Source organism: Bactrocera dorsalis, chromosome 4 (genome assembly GCF_023373825.1).
Source record: "Bactrocera dorsalis isolate Fly_Bdor chromosome 4, ASM2337382v1, whole genome shotgun sequence".
Lineage (NCBI taxonomy): Eukaryota > Metazoa > Arthropoda > Insecta > Diptera > Tephritidae > Bactrocera > Bactrocera dorsalis.
Genome location: NC_064306.1, coordinates 38,011,331 through 38,027,670, shown reverse-complemented (window position 1 = coordinate 38,027,670; position 16,340 = coordinate 38,011,331). Strand labels below are relative to the sequence as shown.

Here is a 16,340-nt window from a genome sequence, read left to right as displayed (position 1 = left end):
AAAGTTTAGCAGACGTTTTCAACTTTTTTTCCGGCGATGTTAGGTTTAAGCAAACGTATTTACTAAATATTTAATATTTAAGCTTATTTATTTTTAAATTGTAGTGTAAATATGGACGAAAATAATAAATTGCATTTAGTTTAAGGTTTCTGTGCACTAATTTCTCGTCTCGAGGTTAAAAATTCCGAGGGCCAGTTGTCTAAACAAAATGCAACACGAAGCGGGTCAAGCATGTTGCAAAAATAACGGTAAATATTTAAGTTTCTTTGTACTACTTCCTCATCTCGAGGTTAAAAATGCCGAGGAGCCAGTTGTCTAAATAAACATGTTGCAAAAATAACGGTAAATATTTAACACTTATCTTCGAAAAATATCTTATTTATACAAGTGCAGCACAGTAAGTTAAGGTTGAATAAAAATGTAAACAAATATTATGCAATTTGCACAAGCTGCCCTACAAATGCACGAAGAAAGCATTGAAGACATATTTAACTGTTTTTTTTTAACTCTTTTAAACAAATTTTTGTCGATTTGCTTTCAATTTTAACGAAACTTATTTATTTATCCATATGTAACGCACTTACAAATGGTATTCGTTGCATATTTTTAGGCGTCACGAAAAAACGAATATCTGCGGTAGATTCGTACACTCAAAGCCGTACTCAAACACTTACGTGACGGCTGGGCTCAATATGCCACAAAATATATAGTATCCCTACATACTGTAATATTGGGCAATCGAAAAAGGCTTTTCTTTTTTTTTTAATGTATTATCCAATTAATGTATATATAAGTCCCAGCTTACCTGCAAAAAATTAAAAAAAATTGCGTTAATTAAAAATTTTATGGCAGATATTTTTACATATAGTATATAGGTCTAACAAAATAGTATAAGTATAAAACAAGTTGAAATTACAGAATAAATTTAAGTATTTCAAGTAGAGGTACTTTTTCCGCCGTCCGGCTCAATGGGTATGTAAACAAGCAAAATTGCCGGACTTGATCTTCGTCCCAAATGCGGCTGAAGAGATTTAAGAGCTGTCATTCCAACCAGAAAAATAAAGGGTTTTTGTGGTTTGTGAAATTATCGGTTTATACTATATACTCCAAGCTAAAACTTATTTAGGAATTTATTGCTACAGGGTTATCAAATAGCATTAAATATGTAAAACTAATAGAATGTAAAAGTAGAAGGAAAATGCTGTTGTTTCAGCGGCTTGATGTGTAAATACGAGTGCTGCTATATATATTTCTGGCCTAATAATGAAAATAGGAATATTTATCAACGAAAATGGTTTTATTGTTTTTCAAAATATTCTCCATCAAGATTTATACACTTTTGTACGCGCTCAAACCAATTTTCGAAGCACTTTTTCCACTCCGATTGAGACACCTCCAAAACATGGTTTTTGAATGCTTCAACAGCATCTTCTGGCGACGAAAATCGTTGACCACGCATTATTTTCTTGATGTATGGGAATAAAAAGAAGTCATTGGGTGCCAAGTCAGGGCTGTACGGCGGAGGACCAATCCATTCGACGTGTTGGCCGGGCATAAAGGCGCTGGTTTGTGACGAGGTGTGAGTGCTCGCATTGTCATGGTGCACAATGATTCGTCTTCTCTTGTTCGTTTTTCGAATTTCTCCGAAGACTTCAGGCAAACAAATGGTGGTGTACTACTCAGAATTGACCGTCCTACGTTGCTCAAGCGGAACAGTCGCCACATGACCAGTTTTGCCGAAGAAACAGGCGACCATTTGCTTCGAAGTGCTTCTTCCACGAACAACTTTCGTTGGATTTGGCTCGTCTTGGAAGACCCACACGGCCGATTGCTGTTTTGTTTCGGGCTCATACGCATAGATCCATGATTCGTCACCTGTGCACTCTTGTCGTGATAATCCACGTCGAAAGTTGTGAAAAATGATCGCACGAAAATGTTCACGAGTTAATTCCATTTTTTGGCCGAGATGAATTTTTTAATTCCCTGTAAATAAAACAATTCACGATTAAATGACAAAACGTTCTGAGTGATGTTATGATAAAAAATGTCAAACTTTCCAATGGAAATGTCAGATTGCACCTGGCAACACTTAGTGTTGTCTAGGCCAGAAATATATATAGCAGCCTACGTATTAGGTTGGGTCAAAAAACGAATATTTTTTTATACTTGATACTCATCAAATAAGTCCTCTAAAAAATCACTCCAAGTTTAAACACTTTATTGAAACGAAAGAGTTCTCCGTCTTACAGTTTTCCATTTTATACTCATCAACAGATAGAAAAATTCATAACTACTTGAAAAATTACCCAGCGGGATAATGGTTCACTGCTTACATTTTTCTTTGAAGAATACTTCGAAGAAAATTCTATCTAGAATTCTTCGATACCAGGTAATGCATAAAAGTAAGCTATGCGGAATAATGGTTCCCCGCTTACATTTTTCTTTGAAGAATGCTTCGAAGAAAATTCTATGTAGAATTCTACGATACCAGGTAATGCATAAAAGTAAGCTATGCGGCTAAATTCTACTGTGTTCATATTTACAAGTCAAGTAAGTACATTTAAAACGACAAATACAAATTGATGGAATAAAATTTATAAGTAAATTTTTCATTATTTCGTCAAATCATCAAGCAAAAAGTTGGTCGTGATCAGGTGTGAGAACTTGACACAGAATTGGAAGGAAACAAGGAAAAATATGTGAGTTTATTTAAAAAAAACTACACTTTAGTGTCACATTTTAATTCAAAAATCAAATTTTTTTTATTGCAGATGCCTATAATACAAGACCAAGAACAAGATTGTTCAATTTGTAACAATTCAGTTCAGTTAAACACATTTTGTTATAACAATTTTTAAGTGCATTTCGCATAAAATAAAACTTTTATAACAATTGTATTGAATCTAGTGCATTTTTCTATTTAACAAAAAGTGTGAGTGGCCTATAAGGAGAGTATATCTACACATAATAATTATTTTCATACAAATATGCAATTTTTCCCATTGACCTTGGCATCAAAGAATTCTTCGTGAACTATGGCATCGAAGAATTCTTCGTCCCTATGGTAAGCGAAAGGGGTGATCTGTTACTTTTCGTAGGACATCGCCGTGTTAATTTTCATAGGTCGGGGTAAGCGATACAATCATGCTGCATCGTTTACCTTGCTCGCTTACAAATGTCTACCATATCCCGCTGGGTATAAGTATATAAAATTTTATAGGAAATTTAGGAGAGCACACGTTCTTCTTCTCCTGTATGGCCGCCAGTATGCCTTTATAAGCCTTTTGAATGGCCTCTACGCCTGCATTACGCTTTCCTTTCATGGGTAAATGCATTTTCCCAAAAAGGAAGAAGTCGCACGGTGCCATATCAGGTGAGTACGGGGAGTGGTTAACGGTTAAAATGTGATTTTTGGTCAAATAATCGTCTTTCGTATGTTGGATTCTGAGCAATTTTTGGTCGTCAGTCAATTTGTGTGCGGAACAAACCGTGTACACACCTTTCGTAAGCCCAAATCTTCGGTAAAAATACGATAAATCGACGTTTTGGGGATGTTGAATTCCATTTCCATGAATTTCAATGATGATTTCGGCTGATTTTTTATGAACTCACGCACAGTTTCGATGGAATTTCCGGTGATCACGGATTTTGATTGGCCCACATGTTGATCGTCATTTATGTCCTCACGATCACTTTGAAAACGTTGAAACCACTTGTACACTTTGCTACGGGATAGGCAATCATTGCCATAAACTTGTTTCATCAATTGAAACGTTTCGGTAAAAGTTTTACCAATTTTAAAACAAAACTTAATGTTGTTCGAAGCTCATTTTCGCACCGATAACACATATAACACAGACATACTGACACTTAAAACGCAATAACTTCACTTTCAATCGATGAAATGTCATGAAATTCTCACTGGACAATCGATAAAGATAGCAGATTCTAACGCACCAGTCGACATATAGATGACGCCACCAGGGGACGCTAGATTCAAAAAGTCCTGTTTACTTTGGAACGCTCCTTGTATAGTACACATATTATGATTTTTGCGGGACCATGTTTGACGGCTGTTGTAAATCAGCGTTTATCACTCTTTGCCAAAGCTGTATGCCGGAAGGAGAAGTGGAATCATCTTGTCACTTCCCCCAGACTCAGATTGAAATATCTCGATAGACATACCTTTGACGAATGAACCTATCTACAGAGGTTTACGGGTTTCAAAAAATCGATTGTTATTGTCTTTTTAAATTCTACAACACTTCTAGAACACTGTTCTAATTTTCAACTTGATCCGAGTAATAGTTTTGGAAATCCAACCTTGAGAACTTGTGCGATCATGGCTAGCTAGGCTAAGTGCGCCGGCTTTAAATGCGTTTTTTCTCGAAACTGTGTTTTTGAAATTGGTGGGCAAGATTTCTCGAGAACTATTCAACCGATCTACATGAAATTTTACACAGGTCTTTAAAATACAATTCCTAAAGACTTGGACGAAGAATTTTTTTCGGATTACAACTATTTGGAAAAAACAAAAATTCGCGAAATTTTCAGTTTTTTTCCTTAGTCCAAGTTCTAAGTTAAGGTTTTAACTAAAAGACGTATTTTGTCACTTTAGGTTATCCTGTAAAGAGTTATCCTGCCAACAAGGGCGCATTTTTTTCCGAGGGGTCACCGAGAATGGCGTCGCAATACTCGGCCATTGCCGATATTGATGTCATCGGCCTCAACACCCGCGCCGTTAGTTCTGCTTTCTCCAGACTGAACAAGGAAGCAACGCAAATGGGTCTGGCAGTGAACGAGCGCAAGACGAAATATCTCCTGTCATCAAACAAACAGTCGTCGCACTCGCTACTTGGCTCTCACGTCACTGACAGTCATAACTTTGAAGTTGTAGATAATTTCGTCCATTTACAATGTCAGCCTAGAAATCCAACGCAGGATTACTCTTGCCAACAGGTGCTGCTTCAGACTGAGAAGGCAATTGAGAAGCAAAGTCCTCTCTCGACAAACAAAAACCAAACTCTATAAGTCACTCATAATTCCCGTCCTGCTATATGGTGCAGAGGCTTAGACGATGACAACAACCGATGAGTCGACGTTGCGAGTTTTCGAGAGAAAAGTTCTGCGAAAGATTTATGGTCCTTTGCGCCTTGGCCACGGCGAATATCGCATTCAATGGAAAGATGAGCTGTACGAGATATACGACGACATTGATATAGTTCAAGGAATTAAAAGACAGCGGCTACGCTGGCTAGGTCATGTTGTCCGAATGGACACACTCCAGCTCTGAACGTACTCGACGCAGTACCCGCAGCGGGAAGCAGAGGAAGACCTCCACTCCGTTGGAAGGACCAAGTGGAAAAGGACCTGGCCTCGCTTGGAATATCCAATTGGCGCCACGTAGCGAAGAGAAGAAACGACTGGCGCGCTGTTGTTGACTCGGCTATAATCGCGTAAGCGGTATCTACGCCAGTAAAGAAGAAGAAGAACCCCTTAACGTCAACAAAAGTTTTTATACGGATACTCAAGCAAACATGGAGGTCGCTTTCTATAGAATATGTGTAAAATTTATTTGTAAGCTGCAATCAAAGATGTCAGGCTATAATAGACAACGCGGAAGATTGGAACAAGTATTGAAAGAACATGCGCGATAACATTTTTCTAATAAACGCAACGTAAGTCGAAAATCCATATTGAAGAGAACTTAACGCTTTTAACAAGCTAATGCAGTTAACATTTGCTTACGCAAAAAAGATGCTTACAGATAAGAGACGTATTTTTCCCAATATAAATATATATATTTTTATTTACAAGCATTACTAAATGAATATTACTGGATTTACCCAAAACAATATTACTTAATGAGAAAAGCCACGACTTTATAGCTATGAGTATATTCACAGGGTGGTTCATACATTTGTTGCTTTTCATTTTTTTGTTTTTTATTTTGATAAATTCGGGTACAATAATAATTCCCGGTACTTAGTACCGGTTGGTTTGAAAGAAATGAAAATTTTGTTTTTTATGGCACAATCTAGCATCTTATGAAAATACCACGAAGCCAGTGGCTTAATACAGCGCTTAGTTCTATCTCATGAGAATTTTATATGTTATTGGGTGTTCTCTCCCTCTCTCATGCACTGATGCTAGATAGCTATTGGGTTGAGAAGCACGCTGCGCTGTGTATAATAGGAGCTTTAAGAAAAACTCCAACGGCGGCTCTAGAATTGGTACTAAACCTGCCACCTATGGACCTCTTCGCTGAAAACTACGCAGCAAAGTCGGCGGTACGACTACTGGCTGTAGGAAAATTTTCATAGGGAAAGTTCGCGCATAGGTCGGTGGGTAATGGCAGTGGAGCAAACACCGACTACTTTACCCCACTTTTCAACTGGGAAAGAAGGTTCAAAGTAAACATGGAAAAAGATGGTTGGCGTAAAGGTATGTTAGCTATGCGTACCACTCTATACATCTATACGGATGGCTTGGAAATGGAGGAGGATGTTGGTGTGGGGATATACTGTCCAGAGTTTGTCATAAGGCAGTCTTTGAAGTTGCCCGACCACTGCAGTACTTTTCATTGCATTGCTGATGTCTCTGCTGTTGCGAAAGCCGCGGAGCTGGCCTCTAATGCACCTGCGGGCAATTCCAAAGTCAACAGAGACAGCCAAGCAGCAATGAAGGCAGTAACCTCGCATCGCATATCGGCCAGAAGTGTCTTGGGAAGCTGGGCAGCAGTGGAAAAAGTTGACAGAAGAAAACATCTTCATTTCTACTGGATGCCGGGTCAGAAAGGCAGCGAGGGCAATGAAATAGTGGACGGGATTGTCCAGAATGGTGTACGGCTAACGCCCGAAAATGTGATAAACATTGGGAAACCAAGGCATTGACGATCTGGACAGAAGCTTGGTAAAGAAAATCCAAATCCGATGGAACGAGCTACCTGGGTGCAAAACTGCAAAAATCGGAGGCAAAACGATAAATCGGAAGTATACAAAATTTCTATTGGCATTCGATAGAAGAGACTGTAGGAACATGATGGGAATACTAACTGGTCACTGTCTGGTGGCGACACACGCCCAAAAGATGGGGCTGACAGATCGAGAAGACTTCAGGAAATGTCTAGAGAAAGACACCAGGGAAACAATGATCATCTCTTGTGCATTGGTAAGACTAAGCTGTAAGCGTCCAGGGTCCCTAGGGCATGATACACTAGAGGAGGTATCGATAGTGAGGCCGCAGAGTCTGTTAAAATTCGCGTCAAGCGCAGGCAACTCAAAGGGTACTTTTCTACCAGATTAACCTAACCTAACCTAACCTATACGATATTAAGCTTATGAATTTTAATATGTAACTTTAACTATTAATGAATATTTGACACTTAGCAAAATGGTATTAAGCTTCAACTAATCACCGAATTGAAATTGGAGGCTCTGTCAGTTGACTCTACCTATTTTGTTAACGGGAATGACCATAAATGACGGCCATCGCTATCATTAGTGGACAACAGTTTTAATTTTGCCGTCCACTGTCTGGACTGAAATGTTCAAAAAGTTAGCCAATGTTAACATCTTTTCTAAAAAAGGGCTAACTGTCATTTGCTATCGACACTCAAGCATTTTGATGATCTCCTGCCGTAATGTGCAGGTTTTTAAGCTCCAGAAATGACAAACTTCACTTCTTAACGTGACTGGTGAGAGCAAAATTGTCTTCGTCGACACTTACGGTTTCTCAATCCATTCAATTATCATTTGATCACAAAACATTTGCTCGGAGTATATATGATACTGACTTACTAACAAAGTTTTCAGCGAGCAAGTGCATTCTAAACTGTCATATGAACCAACCTGTAACGGTTTTTTGTTATTGCTCACGGTATTTATACACATTCACACCCATATAGACATTAGTATCATCATTAATATTCAAATATTACAAGTACTGAGTCACTCGACGTGTTTTTTAAGGAATATACAGGTAGCTGGGCGGGAAACGCATGGGCTTTTACAGCGCTGCAATTGGTGACTCTCATCACGTTCAACACAAAACCAAAGAATTTTTCTTTTTTTTTCAAACAAAAAAGCAAACGTAAATAAGCAAAATACCGGCATTTCTTTTTAGCCAGCAAACCAAGATTATATTGATTTAATAAATTCGCGTTTCCCCATTTCTTTAAAGAAAGCACTAACCACAAAATTGTCGAACCAAACTTTTTACGCAGCTTTTAGCTAAAATGCGACTTTGTTGGCTGATAAAAACAGCGAAAGAAGCAATCGATTAAAAGGAAATGTTACACAATCCCAACAACCGTTAGGTAATAGTGAAAATAATTAACATATGTCTGTTGTTTACAAGCGTCAAACGCAAAATAAACAACAACAAGCCTTAAAGCGTTAATATTTAATTAGAATATTGACATAAAATAAAAAAAGTTGAAAACGAAACCAATCCGAAATTGTGAGCATTTGTCGTCGTCTTCGCTGGTAGCAAGCAAGCATTTAGAGACCTTTGTGTGCCTTCATAAGTCGATTTTCGATTTTGACCGATTTGAGAGATGTATCTAAAGTCAACACTTTCACTTTTGAAGTGGTGGCGCATTTGATTTATTCAAACAATGCCACACACTCACAGAAGTCTACCCAAGTGTGTGTATAGAAGCTTTGTTTGAATTGTGTGCGACGTCAGATGAAGTGATCATCAAGAGCTCATGAAGTGATCATCGAGAGCTCGTTAAGTCATAAAAAAAGTGGGAATTTGAAATGCGTGAAACCACAACGAAATCTGCAAGTAATGCTTTGGCACAAAATGTAATCAATAAATCAAATTATAAATGCATTTAACCGATATTAATAATGAACACATGTAAATGAATATTAAAAACAACAACAAAATTATATTTGTAGGCACAAGACAGATCAAAAAATTAATTAAAGTGGATGCCAAGTGAAATGAGAAAGTATTAAGGGACGATAAAAAAAAACAAGAAGTATTATACAAAAAAGGAAACAAAACCGAAAAATAAACAAAATATTAAAAAATATATAAAGAATAAATAAAAATAAAATAAAAGTAGTAAGGAGAGGCTAATTCGGGTGCAACCGAAAATTTTATATTGCTCAAATATTGGCCGATATACATATGTGGTATAAAATCACTCTGAAGTTCGAAAATCTTTATTTTAGGTATGTGGGGGTTAAAGGAAGTATTGGTCCGATTCATCCCATTTTTGATATATAGATACACTCTTATCCGGAAAGGATTATCTCTAAATTTCAATTGAATATACCATACATAGACTCATATTTTCTGTGAAAAGTCAACTATAGATATTGGGGTCCACATAATAGGTACCCAGGCGCTTGAACAATTTTGGTTGGTTTTGGACACTTTTTGGTTGTAAGGTGGCATGCGTTATAGGAATTATTAGTGCAAAGTTTTATCCCATTATATTAACTGATTCTTGGTTTGTGTACTGTACAGCAGAATGTCACATACCAAATTAGTCGAAATCAGTTAGTCGGGTCCGGGGTACCGCGCCCTCTGTCCAATTTGGTTTGGTATGTGGGGGTTAAAGGACCCCCAAAATTACCAAATTAGTCGAAATCAGTTAGTTGGGTCCAGAGATATAAGATTTTATCTAAAAAGGGGCAGTACCACGCCCTCTGTCCAATTTTGACTCCGTCTCCTATAAAGCCTTTTTCCATCATGTGGAGTGAAAAATTGTATGCCTCTAGCATATTTAGTTATTGATTTATCGTACTTTTAATAGCATTTAACAGTACCGTTATCTTCCGATTTTATCGATTTTTACAGTGTCGATAGGAATGTTAAGCGATTTGTCCTGAGCGAATTTGGCTATTGTTCTTTAAGTGATTTAAGATATATAGATTAAGATATATATGGTTAACCAATTAGAGGTCGGACCCAGTCCCATTTCTTCGAAGTCTTTAACCCACAGATGCCACTTGCTACTGCAATCCCTTGAGCCAAGAAACAGTTCTATATCTTAAGGGGTTACGTGGGTTTACGAACCTATACAACATTGTCCTAAATTTTCAAGTCGATTCGAGTAATAGTTTCGGAGATACAGCCTTGATAACGAGTGCGCTAGGCTAAGTGCGTCGTCTTTAAACGCTTTTTTTTCTCGAAACTGCGTTTTTGAAGTTGGTTGGCAAGATTTCTCGAGAATTATTCCACCGATCTTCATGAAATTTTACACAGGTCTTTGAGATACAATTCTTAAAGACTTGGACGACGGATTTTTTTGTAAAAATGTCTGCAAAAAACCTTATTTTCAGTTTTTTTCTTTGTCCAAGTTCTAAGTAAAGTTTTTAACTAAAATACATTTTTTTACATTAGATGATCCTGTAAGGAGTTATCCTCCCAACGCGGGCGTATCTTTTTTCCGAGGGATCACCGAAAATTGCGTCGCAAAAGCCGAGTTTAAAATATTGTTTTACAAAAATTTCAGAATTTCTTTGTGAATAGTCCATGTTTGTAAATTTAAGGTTTTATGGTATAAAAACGGTCCAAAAGTTTTTTCCCTTATTCCCCCAAAAAGAAATGCTAAATTACCACACGAAATGCTTTATGACCCAGTTTTTTGTAAACTAACACAAGTTGCTTTACAAAAATTCCATATTTTTTTAATACCTAATAGAAATCATATAGATATTAGTAGTAGAGTAACAGTAAAGCGTGGACGGGTCCTCAGCCGCACTTTTCTTGGAATTAAAAAAGAAAAGTAAAATTTCCCGCAAATATCGAGAATTTGGCTCAAGAAGTGAAATTTTCAGTTGAGAATAAGTTTGGCATGCAAACAGATCTCTATAATTAGATTGTTGGGTTAATGTTGACACAAATATCCAAGATCTGTATAAAACGATTTAATCGACCAGTGCTTCTAGAGACATCTATTGGAAAACGGCGAAAGCAAAGTTGTAGACCTACTATTTCATTTTTTATATAAGAAAAAAATTTTCAACTCGTCTGTTTTCCTCCTTAAATAAGCGCTTAGTAAGGGCCTTTTATACATTTTCAATGAATGGCGTTTCAAGGGCTTGGCATTGTTTCGATTACGCCTATCTATGAACTCCGCCTTATTAACGTCTACCAAGTTTCATCAAAATATCTTCATTATGGACGGATTTACAGACAGTCATCCGGATTTTAACTCGTCTCGACATCCTCATCATTTATACTGTACATATATTCACAACCTTATATTTGATTAGTTTTAGGTGATAGAAACTACCGATTCAAGAAGCATTAAAGAATACCTAATCGAACATACGACTGGTATAAAGCGAGTAGACTGGTATAAAATAAAAATTCAGCAGTTATACCATATACTCGCTTTTATATAATGCAACTGCATTCTTTTGTTGTTGTATGCAGATTTAATCGTAGGAGAGGCTCAAGCGCTGATTCCAGGTGGTAAAACGAAGACGTCTAAAAATAACCGACCAAATTTGATGATGTAATGTGTTCATATGGAAGGCTAAATCAATTGGTTCCAATTAAATAACTTTTGTCAATATTAGTGCATTAATTCAACTTTTTTTTTTGCATCTAAGTTAAATATATTTGTTAACTATGTTTACATTTTTCGTACTTTAGAACTCTTAAATTCATATTTTTTTCCAATTTCGTAGAAGCGTCTGCTTTCGAATGCAACAAGTGTTAAATTAGCTATATTATTCTTATAACACATAAGTATTTACAATAAGTGCAAACAATTTGTAAAGCCACAACACATTATTCAGGCAACAAAAGAATAGAGTTTCCAAAAACATTTTCATGCATTGCACGAACACAAAGATTTCTTATTTAACATTTTTACAAATCATTGAAAACTATAATTGCTAAGAAGCAGACAAAAGTAAAACAGCGGTTACTTTTATGTTTCTTTTTTAGTCACTTTCCGTGAAGGAAAGTCGCACTTTTGACTCACTTTGCCCTGTGATCGCATGAATGTATTTCACGCAGTTTTACAGCTTGTCCACCGGCGTTATCAAGTACTGCATAAAGTAATAAAATGAGATTCGAGAATGTGAAGAAGTACAAAAGGTGAAAGTCATAACAGAAAGTGAGAATCGAGTAATTAAAAAAAACAGCTTGAGCTTGAGCAAAAATATATAATAACACGCTTAGCGGCAAGAAGTATGATAAGTTGTATGTCATTTCAGTTTTTTGTACGAAAATTACTTATATTAGCGAATATGTAGGGGAAGCGAATCAATTTGTTAAATTCTAGCGTTTATGTGGAACTATATCACGGTTAGGTCTATGTTTAATTCAAGTCACAACTTTCAAAATTTTATTTAAATATGTCAGGCACTAAAATAAAATACATACGTACACATAATATACTAATAGAGAATATATAGGCGTATATACTTATTTATAAACAGAAGTACCCAGTAGGAAAAATATTACTTAAAAGTTACTCGAAACAAATGCAAACGTCCTCTTTAAAAATGTAAGGAAAAAAGTGGCCGCAAGACACGTTTTGTTGCTAAATTGACTCAATATCGGGTGATTCAAGTAGAGATGAAAAAATTCAATAGCCTTTTTTGACAGATCACGCGTAAGTCGTTACTTTTGTTCAGTATTGTTTGGCATTTCATCGTGGAAAGACTGGGCTTCTGATTTTCTGGGAAGGTGCTGAAGGCAATCACAGCCGAGGCATATAACAAGTGTTTAAAGAATTGAATTATTATTATTTTTTCTCAGGTATTCGGTTATCAGACCCGTTAGCTTTCGAAATAATCTGATTTTCCTACAAGGAATTCAAAATCGTCTCAAAAAACTACACGCGTACACATTATGTACATATAGTAAATACATTTGAACATATGTATGAACAGTGTACATAAAAATGATGTGCAATATTTACATAGGCGGCGATTAGAATACTAAAATCGGTAAAAGCAGCAAGTGCGAGACAAAAGAATTTCAAGTTTAGGCCATTTTTGAAAACAATGGAAAAAAATGAACTAAATTTAAACAGTGATACGAATGGGCTTTAAGCAAAATATTGCACAAGTCAGGCAAATAATTGAGCAATATATATTATATAATATAATAATAATAAATATATTGGTAGGTCATTACACTTAGGGTTAATAAAGGCCCTATGTTTCATGTTTGTTTAATTTAAATAAAGTCAATGTGTATGTATCATCGCCATTGATCATATTGGCCGCAAAACTGTGACAGTTGGTTCATTATCACACAGAGAAATTTTTGTTCCATATTATTTGCAATTTCGTTTTTTGTTCGAGTTAATCATCAAATTCAACTCTCTTCGGCAAATTGCTGATATTTCAGTTTTTTCTTGCTCTTTTTTTTTTGAAAGACACACTCATAAATATTTTATTTTATCACCAATATAAGAGTGTTTTAAGCAAATAATATTAACTGAAGCAAAAAATATACCCAACTGAAAATATTATATAGTAAATTTAAGGGATTAGGGGTAGTCAGAGGCACGAAAAAATGAGAGTTTTCCGTATTTTTTTTTTGCAATTAAATCGTGTTATTTTACAAAAGTAGTAATATGGCATTATTATAAAAATGTGTTGACTTGAAGTCACGAAAATTTCAAAAAAAAAATTAATTGCCAAAGTTATAGTTTTTTGTGTTGACCCTGTTCCAAAACAAGGTACTTGCGTGGAGAAGCATAAGTCCTTGGAAATGCATCTAAAAATAATCGGACAAAAAAAAATTGTTTTATAAATAGATAATCCCGGGCCTGATCGAAGGATTTTTTTTTTTTTTTAATTAACAAAATGGCGGCCTCAGGGAATTTTTTTTATATATTTTCGCGAAAAAATCGACAATTAATTGGTCTTAAAAAATCGAAATTTTCGAAAAAATAAAAATCCTTTGATCAGGCCCGAGTTTATTATGTATTCTAAAAGCTGTATAAATTTCATTAAAATCTACTGAACGGTTTTCAAGTTACAGTTGTCACCGATTCAAAAAACATAGTTTTGGAAAAAACCGCGTTTAAAATTTCACACCAGCGCTTTGAAGTGCCCTAGCTCTCTTTGTTATTTGTCGAATAACTCAAAATCTAATTATCGGATCAACGTGAAATTTTCAGGGAATATTTTTAAGATATTACACTTAACGAAATTCAAAAAAAAAAATTAATTTTTTGAAAATTCTAACTACCCCTAACCCCTTAAGGGGTTACATGGGTTTTACGGGTTTCAAAAACTCGACATTTTTTATTCAATTTTCAGTTTTTTTCTCTTCGCCCAAGTTCTACGCTAAAGTTTTAACTAAATCACGATTTTTTCACTTTATTTTTGACTGATGACAGCGTTAATGTTAAGTGTTGTAATTTTCTCTTATTAGCGAAATAAGGTGAACAATGCGTTGCGACAACAAAATGGTTCTGTGATGCATTGAAAGCAATCACACTAATTAAACAAATTGCTCACCCTAAAATCGAGTTCGTTCACTTATTCACATTAGGAAATAATAATTATATTATAAATAATTAAATTTTTATGATTTTTTTTGTTTCTGCTGGATAACTTGCGAACTGAAAAATAGCTGATCGAAATAACTAAATGAAATCGAAACAAAAAGATGTTTTATTATTTGAAAAATAAAAAAAAAATATACTTTTTTCTGACATATATTTACTAGGTCATGATCAAGGAGCATTTTTGGTAGCATTTTGGATTTTTTAAGGTAATCTGTAGTGTAATTTTTTTGGAAAAATACAACTTTTTTTGATAGCCATCAAACTTTTACTAGGCTTTACTTAGGCTGTGTCTGTAGTTTACCTTTAGTTATAATGTATTTTTTTGTTTTTTAGATTTGAGAAAATTGTATGCAGATAAAATCTTCCTTAGTGCCAGCCACCTTTTACCCAAATTTTTTAAAAATGAATCGCAAATTGGGTTTCCTAGAGGAGCACAGGTCGATTTCAATAACTTTTGTTTCATATAAAAAAAAAAATTTTATTCAATCTTTTTATTTTTATAAAGATAAATATTTTACAAAGAGCTTGTGAAAATTTCATAGGAAAATATTCAAAACTCGGCCATTCCGACGTCATTTTCGGCAGTCCTTCGGAAAAAGTGCCTCCGCGTTAACAGCACTGAAATGTCACTACAAATTAAGTATTGGACGAAGAAAAACAAAAAAATTAAAATTGGTTTTTTTGGTAGACGTTTTTACAAAAAAAAGTAAATTCTGGAAGTTTGAAATTGAGCACAAAATAAATCTATCGATCCACCTTGTAAATTATAACTCGAAGACCTGTGTAAAATTTCATTAAGATCGGTTGAATTGAGTCGGAAATTTGGCAGACATTTTTACAAAAATATAAAAAATTTCAGTGAAAATTTCGTAACAATCTTTTTTTTTTTCAAATATGTAGTTGTAATTAAAAAAATACCTTTGTCCAAGCCTTTAAGAATTGTATCTCAAAGACCTGTATAAAATTGTATGAAGTTCAGTTGAATAGTTCTCGAGAAACCTTGCCAACCGACTTCAAAAACACAGTTTCGAGAAGAACCCGTTTAAGTGGGGAGCCTGGTTTAGAGACTTCAAAAAATCGATTTTTTTACAATTTTTTTGCGAAGGAAAGAAATAAGTGATTAAAGCAAAACTTCCAGCACTTAGCCTAACTATCCTCGAGCGCACAAGTCCGCAAGGCTGTATCTCTAAAACTATTACTCGGATCAACTTGAAAATTTAGGACAATATTCCAGAGGCGTTGTAGAATTTAATAAGACAATAAAAAAAATCGATTTATCGTTATATATATTTTTTTTTTTTGTTTTTTGAAGCTTTGCAGCCAATGTAACCCCTTAAGCAACCACTCAGAGCTGTTCAATTTTCAAATCATACGGTTTCTATAGGAAAAATAATACGAAAAATCTTCAGTACTTTGTTGCGATAAGTGCTAAATCGGCTTTAGAATTTTACCGAATTTTAATTTTTTTTGCTTTCTAAAGCTTTTTGATCTTTCTTTCAAGTTCATCAAAGACCTTTCTTACTGCCATTATTTATTCCGAGAATTTGTGTAACACAGCAACACAGTTGAAGAATCAATCATTATTTGTTTGTAATTTGGAAGTCATAAAAAATTTTGTTTTCTTTTCTAATATGAACAAAAATCTTAAGCGTGTCTGTAAACAATAAATATTAACAACTCGAAGTGTGAAAAAATAAGAGAACGCAACCAAAATAAAGAGCTGATTGCCAATAATAAAAAATAAAATATAAAAGTCGCAGGCAAAACCGCGCACACGGTGTGACAAATACTTTTTCGAAGACTTTCCAGACGAGCGCAGCGCGCTGAACGCTAC

At 35.1% G+C, this 16,340-nt stretch overlaps 1 protein-coding gene across 1 annotated transcript in view; it reads right to left on the bottom strand.

Annotated features, from left to right (window-relative positions):
• LOC105222649 (serine-rich adhesin for platelets) overlaps window positions 1-16,340 on the bottom strand; it is an 86,832-nt gene that overhangs the window by 54,818 nt on the left and 15,674 nt on the right. The gene's annotated exons all lie outside the window — the stretch shown is intronic.